Source organism: Glycine soja, chromosome 20, assembly GCF_004193775.1.
Source record: "Glycine soja cultivar W05 chromosome 20, ASM419377v2, whole genome shotgun sequence".
In the NCBI taxonomy this organism is placed as follows: Eukaryota; Viridiplantae; Streptophyta; class Magnoliopsida; order Fabales; family Fabaceae; genus Glycine; species Glycine soja.
Window position 1 is genome coordinate 40,442,287 of NC_041021.1, and position 14,930 is coordinate 40,457,216.

Sequence of the window (14,930 nt, forward strand, 5' to 3'; positions counted from 1 at the left end):
GCCCACATTGAAAGGGTGGGAGCAAAGTGAAATCTATGTCTAGGTTCTGTTAGAATTGTTTATGCATGCCATGTTCTCTTTGTTCTATGGTAAGATTGCATGTAGAAATGACCAGATCTGATTACCTGTGAGTCAAGGTATCAGTGAGTGTACTAATTTACCACTCTGGTTTTATATATACTAATTTACATGTATAGGGCACTATCCATCATTAAATGCATGTGCGAGCACCTCTGCTAATGGAGATTTTTTACCTGGTTTTCTTTATAACCGAACCTGTACCGTTGTCTCTGCATGATTTATATTTAAAGATCAATTATGGCTTACAACACATTATTTTATTACATTGTCAGTGGCAAGTTTCACTTAATTGGCACTGAAAAATTTCCAGACAAACCTGTTAATGTATCACCTCATTCATCCCAACGCATTCACATGCAGCCTCTGATGCTTATTATTATTTAACTAAACAAGCCAATAAGTCAAGCTTGTCAGCTTCCAGAGCTTCAAAAGGCTAAAATTTAGAAATAAAACCTGCAGCATGCAAGTTGGTATTTAACTATACCAATTACCAAGTCAAGTCAAGCTTGTCAGCTTCCAAATCTTTAAAAAAAAAAAAAACATAAAGGGCATTAGGAGAATGAGCCTTGAACCTCTCGCACCCTAAGCACGACTTTTTGGCTTATTTTTTGCTTTTCTTATGGAAAAGGAGAAACTGGCCAAAAATGTTTTTTCATTAGAATAAATTTATTTTACTAATATATTTTATTTTCATAAAAGTTTTTTTATTAGATGAGATAAATATTTTTAAACAAAATAAAAAAATTTGAATTTTTTTGCCAAATAACTTTTGAGTAAAAAAAAAAGGCCAAAACACACTTGAGATGGAATGACATTGTTCAATTCTCTATATATAGTTTTTGTAAAGAGAAGCTCAGCATCTTTTGTATCATTCTGATATTCAGTAATGGAATGACATTGTTCAATTCTCTCTCTATCTGTATATTCAACAATTGTGAAGTAAAACTTTGCTTCTAACTTGTACATCTGCCTTTTACCACATGACATCAGTAAATTGCTAGCATTCTCCTTTTTATCACAACTTGAAACATTACTTGTACTTCTAATGTTGCAGGGGGTCTGAAATCCATCAGCAATAGAGAAGTTTGTTGCTTCATGATCTCTTTTAAAAACTCCAACAACATTGATAGAGTTGTTGATTGGATTATAAAACATTTCAAATCAAAGAACTTAAGTTTTGCAATATGCATCTATTGGTATTTGCATTATAGACTGAACCAAGTTGAATAAAGTAACTTCTGTTGGCATCATAGTATACACTAGTTTTTTCTTTTCTTTTTCAGACTAGCTAACATATTATAAAATAAGATACTTGCTAATGCTACCTGTGTAATGGATAGGAAATAATTGTGTACAATAGTTTTTTAAGGTTTTGATATTTCTAGGTGCCAGCTGGCATCATGGACAACAATTCACAACTTAAGATTGAAATCAAATAGTTGATTTAGCAACATTAATTTATTGTAAAATGTAGAGTTCAAATGGCATACTTAAACTTAAGATCACATGCCAAAATCTCAGTCAATGACAAAACACAAATGAAGACAATACAGGCATAGATAAATGTGAAAAAATAGGGGCATTCCGAGAATTGAACTCGGGACCTCTCGCACCCTAAGCGAGAATCATACCACTAGACCAAATGCCCAGATTGATAAAGTTAGGGCAAAGTCAAATTTATGTCTAGTTTTTTTGTTAATACTTAATATTGTTTATGCATGCCAGATTCCCTTCAGTTCTACCAAACAGGTTTCTGCCAGAACAGATGAGCCTACTAAATAGGCAAGAATCAAGATGGCCTACAAACTCTAATATCATGTTAGAATTTAAATTAAAACCAATTGACATTAAGTAGAGTTGTCCAACAAATATATAAAATGCATCCTGAGAATTGAGATAGGCAATATGGGACTTCCTAACATACGTTTCTCTTGGTAAGCTGTCTTGGTGCTCAAATCTAAAGGCTAATATAGCCAGATCGTTAAGACAAATTTGCATTGTCTCCTTCTCTTTGGTGGAATAAATGCAACTGCTAGTATTCTTTTCTTGCTGAGAATGCAGTGCATGTCTTGTGCCTAGTCAATGACGAAGACACACATCAGAACAATGCGAGCAGAAATAAATATAAAAAAAATAGGGTTGAGAATGAAGTGCATGTTGTTGTGCCTATTCAATGACAAACACACACTTGAAGATAATATAGGCACAGATAAATATGAAAAGGTACGGAGACATTCCGAGAATCGAACTCGGGACCAAAACGAGAATCATACCATGACCAAATACCCACTATGTCTAGTTTTTTGTTATAAGTGCATGTCAAATCTACAGTATGATTGCATACAAATGACAAGATTTGCTTACCTGGATAGGCAATTGTTAGACAAGAGAACTTGTTTTTCTAGTCAAGGTATCAAACATTTGGTTTTATATTTTAAGACCAACTATGACTTCCTACATATTATTTTATTACATTTTCAGTGGCAAGTTGTCATTTTGTACTGATAAACTTCTAGCCAAAACTGTTAATGTATTCCATCATTAATACCAATGCATTTACGTTCAGCCTCTGATGTTTACTGTTTTTTAAGTAAACAAACTAACAAGTCCAGCTTGTCAGCTTCAAAAGGCTAAAATTTATAAATAGTAAATTACGATAGTTGGTATTTAAGTACAACAGTTCACAAGTCAAGTCAAGCTTGCAAGCTTCCAAATCAATAAAATATAGGGCATTCCAAAAAATGAACTAGTGACCTCTCACGCACTGAGTGAGAATCATATATACAAGACCAAAAGCCTTACTATTTAAATTTTGTTGTTTTTTTAATTATATTAAAAACTAATAAATTGATTTGGTGAAATTAATTTAGGGTGGACTCTGAAGTTAAAACTTTGCTTCTATCTTGTACATCTGAGTTTTACCACATGACATCAGTAAATTGGTAGCACTCTCTTTTTTACCACAAACTGAAGCAATACTTGTACTTCTAATGTTGCAAGGGTCTGAAATCTATTAGCCATAGAGAATTTTGTTGCTGCTTCATGATCTCTTGTAAGATGTTCACCAACATGGATAAAGTTGTTGATTGGTACGTTTATGAAACATTTTAAATCGAAGAACTGATGATTTGCAATACGTATCTGTTTGTATGTTGCACTACAGACTGCACTAAGCTGAATGAAGTAACTTCTGTTGGTATCATACTAGTTTTTCTTTTCCTTTTCTGACTGGCTTGCATAAAATCAGACGGGATGTGATTTGATATGTATGCTACCACATATCACATCTGAATATTGTAAACTATAAAACAAGATACTTGCTAATGCTACATGTGTAACAGATTTGAATAAATAATTGTGTTCATGCATTTGTTTTTAAAAAGTTGATAATTTTGGGTGCCAGGCATCATGGACAACAATTCACAACCTCCTTCTTTATTTAATTTGAAATAGCATAGTTGATTTAGAAATATTACTTCATTGTAGAATGTAGAGCTAAAATACCACAATCTCAGAGTTGTAACTGATTCTTGAAAACTTGTGGATAGGAGAGATAGGGAAATCTAAGTATCTTGTGCACTACACCAAAAGTGATTTTTGGTGGCAATTATTTTTCCTTTTAGTGACAATATAAATTGCCACTAAAACATTTACCGGCAATCAAATAATAGTGGCGTCCTCACTAGTCGGTAAATGTATTGCCGACATTATAAGGGATGCTGGTAAAAGCTCTTTCAATTGCCGGGAATAATAAGTACTTTTAGTAGATACACTCACGTCCATATGAATGGCCTGGAAAAATCCCATTGGTCAACTATGAATATTTGAATATTAGATAATTGCAGTGTAACAACCAACCAAATTATTTCTATGGGCATAGTCATTTTTTTAAAAAAATAATTAAATAAAATTAACAATGGTCTAAGCATACATTTTGAATTTTTCTTAAGCACAATGGATGAACATCCAGACCTTACCAACCCCAAGTATTCTATTCTGCCTGAGAATGCAGTGCTTGTCTTTGTGCCAGTCAATGACAAAACACACGTGAGAGCAATACAGGCACCATATAAATATGTGTAAAAATAGGGGCATTCCGAGAATTGAACTCGGGACCTCTCGCACCCTAAGCGAGAATCATACCACTAGACCAAATGCCCATATTGAGACAGCAAGGGCAAAGTTAATTATATGTATATTTTTCTGTTAAAATTGTTTAAGCATGCCTCGTTCTCTTCAGTTCTGTAGTAAGATTGCATACAAATGACCAGATTTGCTTACCTTGATAGGTAATTATCAGTCAAGGTATCAAAGGGAGTTTACTCATTAATCACTCTTTTTTTTCCTATAAGTATCCTCTGTCACAGACAATCATGTTGGAGGCATATCGCACGCTATATGTGGGCACCTCTCTTAACGGAATTTCTTTACCTAGCTTTTTTCTTTAGTACTGGTAACATTGTCTCTGGTTTTATATTTTAAGATCAATCATAATTTACAAATTATTGTATTACATTTTCAGTGGCTGGCTGTCACTCTGCACTGAAAAATTGCCAGACAAAACTGTTAATGTTTCACTTCATTCATCCCAACGGATTCACATGCAGCCTCTGATGTTTATTACTATTTAACTAAACAAACCAATGAGTCAAGCTTTTCAGCTTACAGTGCTTCAAAAGGCTAAAATTTAAAAATAAAACCTGATGCTTTTAGGTATTTTACTTGACCAAGTCTGTCAGCTTTCAAATCTTCAAAGGAAAAAAAAAGGCATTCTGAGATTGAACATGGAACAAACTCCTTCCTTGTTCAATTTGAAATAACAGTTGATTAAGCAATATCACTTCATGATAGAAAGCAGTACTAAAATGGTGTATTTGAAACATAAGATCACATACCACAATCTCAGAGTTGTGACAGATGCTTGCAAACTAGGGGATAGACACAGAAATCAAAGCAACTTCTAAGTGCCTTATGGGAATCTGTCTTGGTGTTCAACCATTAAGTCTAATACAATCAGATTGTTACTTAAGACTATAATTCACATCTGCACTTTTGGTGGAAGAAAGGTAACTGCAAGTATTCTTTTTTTGCTGAGTATGCAGTGCATCTCTTTATGACTAGTCAATGGCAAAACACAAATGAGAACAATACAGGCACAGATAATTATTTAAAAAATAGGGGCATTCCGAGAATCGAACTCGGGACCTCTCGCACCCAAAGCGAGAATCATACCACTAGACCAAATGCCCACATTGAGAGGCAGAGGGCTAAGTCAAATGTATGTCTAGTTTTCTGTTAAAATTGTTAGTAAGATTGCATACAGAATTACAAATGAGCAGATTTGCTTACCTGGATAGGATATAGTCGGTCAAGATAACTTATTTTTCTAGTCAAGGTATCGAAGAGTTTACTTATTTACCCCTGATTTTATTTTTTAAGATCAACTATGACTTACAACACATGATTATATTACATTTTCAGTAGCAAGCTGTCACTTGGTACTGAAAAACTTCCATCCAAAACTGTTAATGTATCATATCATTCATCCCAACACATTCACATGCAGCTCTGGTGCTTACTGTTTTTTAACTAAACAAACTATGTCAAACTTGTCAGCTTCCAGAGCTTAAAATGGCTTAAATTTAGAAATAAAACTCGATGGTTGTTTGTTGGTAATTAACTAAACAAACTATGTCAAACTAGTTTTTCTTTTCCTTTTCTGATCGGCTTACATAAAAGCAGACACCATATAATTTGATATATAGGTTATCACATATCACATCTGACTTCTGAGTGTTGTATATTATAAAATAAGATGGACATGAATAAATAATTGTGCAATTTTTGTTCATTCATTTTTTCAAGATTGATACTTTTGGGTGCTAGGCATCATTGCAAAGACAACAATTCACAACCTCCTTATTGAATATGAGATAACGGTTGATTTTGCAATCTTCATTGTAGAATGCAGAGTTCAAATGGTGTACTTGAGACATAAGATCAGACACCACAACCTCAGTGTTGTGAAAGTAACTTCAAAGTGCCTCTTGGGAAGTTGTCTTAGTGCTCAGTGAAAGCTAATACAGGCAGATTGTTAAGACTAATTCACATCTTCTCCTATTCTTTTGGAGGAAAAACCCAATTGCAACTATTTTTTTCTGGCTGAGAATGCAGTACATGTCATTGTGCCTAGTCAGTGACAAACACACATAGAAATAATACAGCCACAGATAAAAATTAAAAGATAGGGGGGCATTCCGAGAATCGAACTCGGGACCTCTCGCACCCAAAGCGAGAATCATACCACTAGACCAAATGCCCACATTGAGAGTCAGAAGGCTAAGTGAAATACTGAAATCTATGTGTAGCTTTCTTTTAAAATTGTTTATGCATGCCACATTGTCTTTAGCTCTACAGTATGATTGCATGAATGACCAGGTTTCCTTACCTGGATAGGCAATTGACAGTCAAGATAACTTGTTATTTAACCATCTGGTTTTATATTTTTAGACCAACTGTGACTTGCAGCATATCATTATATTACATTTTCAGTGGCAAGTTGTCACTTGCTACTGAAAAACATTCAGCCAAAACTGTTAATGTATCCCATCATTCATTCCAATGCATTCTAATTCAGCTCTGATGCTTATTGTTTTTTAAGCAAACTAACTAACAGGTCCAGGTTGTCAGCTTCCAGAGCTTCAAAATGCTAAAATTTATAGACAAAGTTGGTATTTAAGTACAACAATTCACAAGTCAAAGCTTGTAAGCATTCCAAGAATGAAGTTAGGACCTCTCTCTCACACCCCAAGTGAGAATCATACAAACCAAAAGCCTTTCATGAAAATTTTGTTGTTTGCCAATTATATTCAGAACTAATAAATTGATTTGGTGAAATTATTTTAGGGAGGACTCTGAAGTGAAACCTTTTCTTCTATGTACATCTGACTTGTACCACATGACATCAGTAAATTGGTAGCATTCTCTTTTTTATTACCACTAGTTGAAACATTACTAGTCTTCTAATGTTGCTGGAGTCTGAAATCCATTAGATGTTCACGAACATTAATACAGTTGTTGATTGGCTTATAGAACATTTTAAATCAAAGAACTGAAATTTCACAATGTGTATCTGTTTGTATGTTGCACTGCAGACTGAACCAAGCTGAATGAAGTAACTTCTGTTGGTGTCTACTATTTTTTCTTTCCTTCTCTGACTGGTTTACATCAAATCAAACCCCGTGTGATTTGATATGTAGGTAATCACATATTACAACAAAGTGTTGTAAAGTCTAAAAGAAGATACTTGCTAATGGTACGTGTGTAATGGATTTGAATAGTAATTGTTTTTAAGAATTTGATATTTTTGAGGTGCCAGGCAACATGGACAACAATTCACAACCTCCTTCCTGATTAACAGAAATAGCATAGTTGATTTAGAAATATTACTTCATTGTAGAATGTAGAGTTCAAATGGCATACAAAGACTTAAGATCACATGCCCACAATATCAGTATTGTGACTGATGCTTGCAAACTTGTGGAGAGATGGGAAAATCAAAGCAACTGTTAAGTGCATCGTGGCAAGCTGTCTTGGTGCACAACTGTGAAGGCTAATTACAGCCAGATTGCTAAGACTGTGATTCACATCATCTCCTGTTCTTTTGGTGGAAAAAAGGCAACCACAAGTATTTTGTTCTGCCTGAGAATGCAGTGAGTCTTTGTGCCAGTCAATGAAAAATCACACATGAGGAGAAAACTGTTACAGATAAATATGTGAAAAAATAGGGGCATTCCGAGAATTGAACTCGGGACCTCTCACACCCTTAGCAAGAATCATACCACTAGACCAAATGCTCTCCATAATAACTGTAGTTGACTTGGTCAGAAAGGTAGTTACTAGGCAATTAGGGACGAGCCTTATAAATAGGCTTCTAAGGGAAATAGAGGTCAGTTTTGGGAATTCATTAGTTTCACGGAGATTTCTCAGTGTGAAGGAGAGTGCTCCTTGTGTAAATATTTTCTTATTCTTTCTCAATAAAGAGATATATTCTGAATACTTTGGTCTTCTTTGTCTTACTCCAGAGTTGGTTCTTGAATCTTTCCCCTATTTCTAAGGTTTCCTATATCACATTGCCTTCAGTTATATAGTAAGATTGCATACAATGATACAATGATTGTCTATTGCTTACAGTAAATAAGTAATTATATTTACCACTAATATATCGATTTGCTTAAATTTTAAGGTGGAATTTTAAGTTAAAACTTTGTTTCTAACTTTAACATGTCACTTTTATCACATTACACTAAAATGGTAGTCTTCCCTTTTTTACCACAAGTTCAAACATTACTTGTACTTTTAATGTTGCTTCTAAGTGCAAGGAGCTAGCAATAAACTTTGTTGCTCCATCATCTGTTATAAAAACTTCAGCAAACATAGGTATAGTGGTTGATTGACTAGCAAAACATTTTAAGAGGGACCTCTCGCACCCAAAGCGAGAATCATACCACTAGACCAAATGCCCACATTAAGAGGCAAAGGACTAAGTCAAATCTATGTCATGTTCTCTATTAAAATTGTTTATGTATGCTACATTGTCTTCAGTTCTACAGTAAGATTGCATACAGAATTACAAATGAGCAGATATGCTTACCTGGATAGGCAATAGTCAGTCAATATAACTTATTTTTCTAGTCAAGGTATCAAAGAGAGTTTAATTATTTACCCCTTGTTTTATATTATGTATGCCACATTGTCTTCAGTTCTACAGTAAGATCAACTATGACTTTTTTATTGGATTGTTGGATCAACTCTGACTTGCAACACATTATTATATTACATTTTCAGTGGCAAGCTGTCACTTGGTACTGAAAAACTTCCATCCAAAACTGTTAATGTATCATATCATTCATCTCAACTCACTCACATGCAGCATCTGATAAGTGAACGGGGCTGAAATCCATTAGAAATAGAGATGTCCGTTGCTTCATGATCTCTTGTAAAACATTCAAAGTCAAAGAACTGAAGTTATGCAAGCTGTTTGAAGCAACTTCTGTTGGTGACTTGCTGTCAGACTAGTTTTTTCTTTTCTTTTATGACTGGCTTATATAAAATCAAGACAGCATTTGAGTTGATAATATATAGGTTATCATTTATTTAGATCTGAGTGTTGTAAATCATTATTAAGATACTTGATTCCCATCTTCTCATGTTCTTTTGTGGAAGAAATGGAACTGCAATTCCTTTCTTGCTGATAATAAATTAATAATGCAGAGCAGGTCTTTAACCAAGTCAATCTTTCAATAACAAAACACACTTGAGAATAACAAATGCGCTGATAAATGAGTAAAAAAGGGACATTACGAGAATCCAACTCGAGACCACTAGACCAAGTGCCCTGACATGCAATTTCTGTTGTTTGCTAATAATTAGATTATAAACTCACTAGTAAAATTTTGGATGAATTATAGTTGAAACATCCTTTCTGTATATATACCTCTTATTTTCCTCACATGTCGTCATCAAAATATCGTTTTGGCAGAAGTGACATTCCAAAAATTACATTATTTTTAGTTTTTACACACAAGTGCACTTTGTTACCATCAACAAATCTTTTCTAAAACTATAATCAAATAAATGGCAATAACATTCATATCCAATAGGATCTTATTTGGCGAATATTCTGATCAGGACTGAAGCAAAAGAACATTAAAATCAGAGTCTAGTCAACATTGGGGGTACTAATACCATAGTTAATCTTTTTTATGAGGGAAATCCAATAGGTGAATCAAACTGTAAGTCACAAAACACTCTTAATAAAGTAATGGATGCCTCCACAATGCTGAGATTGAGGCTTCAATTGGATTTCTGCCTATGCTCCCATTTTCTTAAGCAGGGCAATCTGTTCATATAACGTTCTCATGTTTCTTGACCATTGGATCACTCTGCTGCTAACTTTGACGAGAACTGCCATCAATACCAGGTTGAATGTGTGCCCACATCTGTATAGATTTTGATTTGTTTCTTATAAATCCATAAAGTTACGGATAAAACTTACTTAAAATGAGTCAGTATGTAAAATGTACAGCCGTACAGGTATGAGATATTAGACTTTTGTTTGAGATTAATTAAATTTAGACTATTTCTAGATATTAACTTACCATAATATTCATCCTCAAAGCTTGACACACCACTACTTTATAACAAACTCACTTCAATAGAGGGTATTATTTATTTTTCCAAAATGGAAAAAAAAAATCACTTGATGTATGAGATATGAGATTATTTTGAATTCGGACAATAACACTGTTGGGTGGCCAAATCATCACTGCAACTATATTCTATATAAAATCTGTGTTCATCTGATCCACAGTTTATACACAATTCATCATATATAGCATATATATAAACCTCGTTAAGGTCATCCGAAATTCACTGCTGTCTACAACTATATTCTGTTTTTCACCCCTTCCCCCTCCCTCCTATGATATTTTTTATCTCTTGTTGTCATTCCCATTTTTAATAGGAGGCAGAAGAAGGGAAAGAAGCAGAGTGGGGTAAGGAAAAACTTCAGCAGAGGAAATCCTTGTAGAAGGGTACAACTTTCCTCCGTCTCTTTCTCTCTTGCTCTTTCTTTCTGGTCAGGGTTTGGTCATATAAGAAGCCATGGCCAGTTTTGGAAGAACCACACAAAAGTGCATGGCTTGTACCAAAACTGTGTACCTTGTTGATAAGCTAACTGCAGCTGGTCGTATTTATCATAAGGCCTGCTTCCGATGCCACCATTGCCGTAATACCCTTAAGGTATAGAAATTATATGCCAGTATATAATATAATGTATGTACAAATTACAACTCATTTTTCCATTTGATCAAGAATATCCTTTGATATTAATCATGCATGCATATTTTGTATAGTTATATATATATCATTCTCTCTGTTTAGTTTTATTATCCACTCTTCAAACTATTGCAAAACTAAACTTGCATGTGTTTTTCATTTCAACCCCTCAATTCCAATTTCCAAAGCCAAAATAGATGTATCAATTGAAGAATTAACTAAACTATTATTCTAAAAATTTTATTGTATTAATATTTTCAAAAGTTTGTTTAATGAATTGGTTTGATAAAGATTTCAAAATGCGAATATGTGACAGAATCAAGTTTCAAGTTAATTAAAAACAATGCAGGTTTTCATGGCCTACCCACTACTGTTCTTTTGAGGGGGTTCTCTAGTGCATACCTCACTATGATCAACTCTACAAGAGAACTGGCAGCCGGGACAAAAGCTTTGAAAACACCCAAGTCCCACATGAAAATTAGAGTAGAATAAGCCTTAGTCATATGTGAGTTTATTTGGATCAAGCAACTATTGTAAATATATACTAGTTTTTTTGGTATAAAAGGAGGCTAAAAAACCAAATTACACGGATATCATTCTAGAACAAGCTAACACCAAGAAAATTACAAAACATTAAAAATATTTAAAAGAAAAATTTGGTGATTGTGTAATTTAGACTGGTGGTATTCTAAAAGGCATGCATTCACAACCAAGCCAAATAAACTCAGTAACAGATCCAGAAGGATTCGAACCACCAACCTCTCAAAGCAAATGAACTGTTTAAAGATTAGGTCAATGAAAAATGCTTTTAGCGCTCTACCATTTTGAGCTTACAGACCTCAGGAGAAAAATTATAATATCTATAACGACATCAACAGAGAGAAATATCTTTCACTCAATTTTCATAATTAATCAAACAACATACTTTAAACCATAATAACTTCTGTCAAAAAAGTTTGAATGTGATTACACATTTCATTGAATAATAAATTGAGAACCTCGTGATTTATCCTTGTGATTACATTTATCCTTCCAATCCCACAACACAAAGGTGGAATGATTTTGGAACTCCAGCTCTGAAAGAAAAAAGTGTAAGAAACGCATCAGATTGACCTATTTTTCGATTACAAACCAATAATTCCATTAAAATTGTGTTGTGTCCCGATATTGTCTATCATCAGGAATAACACAAGCTTCGTAAATTAGACTTCAATAGACCATACGTCAGTTAACAGTCCCTTAGCATCATGGTCGGAAATTTTTCCCTATCTATACTACCTTTCTCCAAATAATTCTCCATATATACTAATTCTTAATTTAATTCCTGAACTATACTATCCTTTTGTTTTCAAGATCCGACTATCCACCTTCATTTTTTCAATGTTATTTTATTAATTTAAAAATAATATAATTAAATAAAATGATCATAATTAATTAATAATATTAAAATAAATACATAAAAAGAAAAAATGATTTAAAAAATAAATTGATTAAAAACACAATAAATATATAATTACTACATCTCAGTTATGTTATATGAAAAAATTAAAACATTCAAATTATGAAAAATACTAACAATTACATAGACAAACAAAACATAATAAAACAAAAATAACAAAACATACTAACAATAATAATCGAAACACGAAAATAGTTAGATTTCGCTAACACCTTTAACACATCTTCATCATTTTTTAACTCTGTTATTTTATATTTGAATAATTTTTCTGAATATTTTTTATGACCTGACTGTCGAAAAAAATAATTATCTAACCACCTGTGATTCCTGAATTCTATAAGGGAGTGTTTCGATATTGCATCCCCAAGGAATTTCAAATCTTATTAGATTTATTCCAATGAAGGAGTAACCCAAAAAATCACCTTATCGTGGTATCTTCCACTTGCCATTGTAATCCAGCATTGCATCATGGTTAGGAATAATGGTGGATCGAAGTAGGTTGAATATACCATCGACTGTTCTGATGATGGTACATAATAATTCTAGAATCAACAAGCATGTATTGCTTATTGTGCAAACATCATCATCATTCTCCAGTTGAAAAAAAACTTGCATCTATGGATGACTGACAGTGGTAGATTTCAAGCACAAATTGATCATTAGTTAGCGGAAGGATATTGTGCATTTTATTTTTAATGTCTCGAAAGAACACATAATAGAACTCGTAATGGCATTGGAGTAGGATATTAAATTCTCCTACCAAACTTTCTCACCCTGTATATTATCCTATCATTTCACAACACATCACACACAACATCCTCACAAAAGTAACATCTATCCCTAACTCTCGTAGTCCCACTCACATCCCCTAAACATCACCCATGACCAAAAAGAGAAAAAATTCGAAACAATTGGGATTTTTTGGAGATTGGATGCAGTTACTAATTCATGATCTGACATGTACAGAATGAAAACCTCTACGTAAAGAAATATTGATTGTCATTCACCACCATGGTTAGGCTACAAATGATCCGACTCACAGATCGACATACTCATATGCAAATCCAATATTTCTATATGAGAATAAGTTTATTACATTAGCACAATTGATTCGAAAAATTAATCAGTCTCATTACTCGAACAACTGAAACAATTGTTTAATTGTTATATCGTGTCCCTATATCATTTCATCATGGTCAAACATGTTTTTATTTCAACACAATTACACAACAATGACGATCTTAGAGGCTTGCTAGAAACAATTATCCAAAATTCATAATTGAATTCCACCTAATTGTATATTGTTACTCAGCTTATTCCACAATCACAACTACTATCTCCACAACCATTATAGTACAACAACCACCTTAATGATTTGTCTTCGTACAACAACCTTGAAACACAAGATGCTTTTGACATTTATAATTCATACTGTTATTATCTTAAAATGATTCTTTTTTTATGCCTAACAAACCTCATTTCACCAACAAAACTATCATTCATCACAACATCACCACAAACATCAAATCGAAATGAAGATCTCATCACTAATGAAGATCATACAATTTCACGAAGAAAACTTGAATGATTTTAGTGAGCATGAGTATCAAGAGTCGTTTCATCACAATAATGATAAAAGCGATGACGAGGGTATTGCCGTACCAACATCACCCCATTGTAAGATCACCAACAACCTAGGCTTCTAGTGGAGTTGAACCTCAACCACGCTACATTGATCACCACCTCATCAACAAGACTGTATACAACCACTAATAATATGACCCTAAACCTTCCAAGTGGTCTGGAGTTTCAATTGGGGTTTGAATTTCTATTACAATAAATGTGTTTGTTTGTCAAATCTGTTAACAATTTGTGTATCTTATTCTTGTTGATCACTATTTATTGGCTCGGAGACGACTTTGAAATACTATGAGCCGAAGTTGATCTTTGTCTGGGTTTGTCGACCTTTAGTAGCAAAAAGCTTCTTGGTTTTGAAATAAGCTTCCTCAACTGACGATGACACTGACAAATATCTTGAGGCTTTAAACATGGAATTGATCGAACAAATTTATATGTCCCCAACGTTTTTCTCATCAAAGCATTGTATCCAATATTTTTTGGGTGACTAATCATGTCATTTAGTTGCACTTTACTTATTTGAACGAATATCCCAAAGATGTCATTAGTGCATCTTCTTCGTGTATACATACGCGGTAAATATTTAATCAATTTAATATGTTATGAAATTTGAATTAAAATATAGTTTAACAAAAAAATATTAAAGATTCTCACTAACCTACATGAGTGAAATAATCTGTCAGTATACTTCCTGATAACACATGATTGCAAAACTCCCAAAACTTTTGACAGCTTGACATATAATTTATGAACGCTATAATCTCTGCAATCAACATTTTGATGGAAACTATTGGATTCATTTTGGCATTGGATTGAATGATATGTGTTATGACATGTTTGTCAATTTGCCCATGATCTTGTCTGAACATTGTCACGAGACAACTGTACTAACCTCTGATATTTTTACCCATTC

General features: G+C 33.5%; 4 non-coding genes across 4 annotated transcripts; all 4 read right to left on the reverse strand.

Moving 5' to 3' along the window:
• Positions 1-1,657: 1,657 nt before the first annotated feature.
• On the reverse strand, positions 1,658-1,729 carry TRNAP-AGG. Its single transcript has one exon. It is a non-coding gene; the product is annotated as a tRNA-Pro (tRNA).
• Positions 1,730-4,169: 2,440 nt separating this feature from the next.
• On the reverse strand, positions 4,170-4,241 carry TRNAP-AGG. Its single transcript has one exon. It is a non-coding gene; the product is annotated as a tRNA-Pro (tRNA).
• Positions 4,242-5,258: 1,017 nt separating this feature from the next.
• TRNAP-UGG lies at positions 5,259-5,330 on the reverse strand. The gene has a single exon. It is a non-coding gene; the product is annotated as a tRNA-Pro (tRNA).
• A 1,000-nt stretch (positions 5,331-6,330) lies between these two features.
• On the reverse strand, positions 6,331-6,402 carry TRNAP-UGG. The gene has a single exon. It is a non-coding gene; the product is annotated as a tRNA-Pro (tRNA).
• Between the last annotated feature and the right edge of the window lie 8,528 nt (positions 6,403-14,930).